Consider the following 1,720-nt stretch of genomic DNA (forward strand, 5'->3'; position numbering starts at 1 on the left):
GTGTGGTATTGACAAAGGTTAACCAATACATCAGTGGAACAAGTAGAATCTAGAAACAGATCCACACAAAATGCACTCCATTGATTTTGAGAAAGACAGCAGGCACTTCAATGGGTAGGGGAAGTTATACCAACAATTTGTGCTACAATAACAAGTTACTCATGTAGAAAAAAATGAACCTCGGCCCCATCTCATACACAAAAAGTAGTTCAGTATATATCACAAACCTCAACACGCAAGCTGAAACTCTAAAGCTTCTGGAAGAGAACATGGGAGACTATCTTCATAAGCTTCGAGTAGGCAAAGATTGTTTTAAAAATACAGGGTACAGAAAGCAATAACCATAGAAAAATGGACATGCCCTCACCGTTGGTTGGAGTATTGTCCAATACACCAAAAGGTTGCCGGTTCAATTCTTAGGTTGTGTCAGGGCACATGCAGGAGGCAACCCATTGATTTTTCTCTCTCCCTTCCTCTCTCTAAAGAAAAAAAAAAAAATTACATCCTTGGGTGAGGATTAAAAGAAAAAAAATGTATAACTTTCCCTTTCCTTCTAGGAGGGTCTGAGAATCTCCTTCCACAGCAGCCATGCCCCCTGTACCTCGAGGTGCCAACACTCCCCACATGCTCCACGCAGAGCCCCCAGCACCAAGTCTCCATGTCTCCCCAGAGCACAAGCCTTCAGGGATCATTCCAGGACCCCTGCCAGAATTCACTCAACAATTCCCTTTAAAGCAACTTAAATCTTATCCTGCCTTCTTTACCTTTGTCCTTAACAATCAATGCTGTGAAATCGCTAGTTTGACAGGTATGTCATTATTCTTCATTACATATTAAAATAAATTCCTAACCATTAAAAATATTCTAAAATATGTGAACCACCTAAAATTATTTCACATACTGTTTGTTTTACATGTTCTTGGGAATGTGTGTGAACATGTGTGTGTCTAATGGGATGTGTGTGTAGTTATACATGCGTGTGCATATGGGTGAATGTGAGCATGGGCATGTGAATGAATATGCATGTGAGTGTATATGTAAGTGTTGCTGCCTGGTAGGTGAGTATAAATGTGTGTGTGTGTGTGTGTGTGAATGAGTGTAAGTATATATGTCCTGAGTGTGTCTGAGTGCATAGTGTGCATGAGTGTCTGGTGGGATGGGGTGGAGGAAGATGAGAGGATGAAGGGTCCTAGTGGGGGGTGGCCACGTTCCCTGCCCCCCAGCAATGAGCCCTACTCACCAGGAACAGACAGGGCAGAGAAAAGGCATGTGGGCCAGCAGCCCCTCCAGTATGTCCCTGTTTGTTTATCCACAGGCCCTTCAGGGGGAGGGGAGTGTCTCCTTGACCACAGGAGCACCTGGTTACAGCCGGCATCCTGGTAACCATCACCAGGGACTGGGAGTGCTTCTGGGAACAGCAGCAGCCAGCAGGCGGGGGCAGATCCTCTCTGCTATATTTACAGGTCTGCATTTAGCACAGGACCTTGAGACGAGGGACTGAGCTCCCAAGTCTTCAATGTGTTCATCCCCCTGGCAACCTTATGCAAAGGACATTTTCAGGAGCTCAGAGAGGTTAGGTCATTGCTCAAAGTCACACAGCTAGGTGTTCAGAACCAGAGTAGGACCCAGTCTTCTGGCTCTGAGGTCCAGGGTGTTTCCACCACAGCACGGGAGCACCGTACTCCCAACGCCATTTCCTGGCCGTGAGAGCCCTGCAGGA

At 46.0% G+C, this 1,720-nt stretch overlaps 1 long non-coding RNA gene across 1 annotated transcript in view; it reads left to right on the forward strand.

Moving 5' to 3' along the window:
- The first annotated feature begins 501 nt into the window (after positions 1-501).
- Positions 502-1,720, forward strand: part of LOC107182642 — an 18,523-nt gene continuing 17,304 nt past the window's right edge. The window contains exons 1-2 of the long non-coding RNA XR_001513368.1: positions 502-808; positions 1,316-1,463. This is a non-coding gene — a long non-coding RNA (uncharacterized LOC107182642). The remainder of the gene's footprint in view (positions 809-1,315; positions 1,464-1,720) is intronic.

Source organism: Myotis davidii, unplaced genomic scaffold (assembly GCF_000327345.1).
Source record: "Myotis davidii unplaced genomic scaffold, ASM32734v1 scaffold17, whole genome shotgun sequence".
In the NCBI taxonomy this organism is placed as follows: Eukaryota; Metazoa; Chordata; class Mammalia; order Chiroptera; family Vespertilionidae; genus Myotis; species Myotis davidii.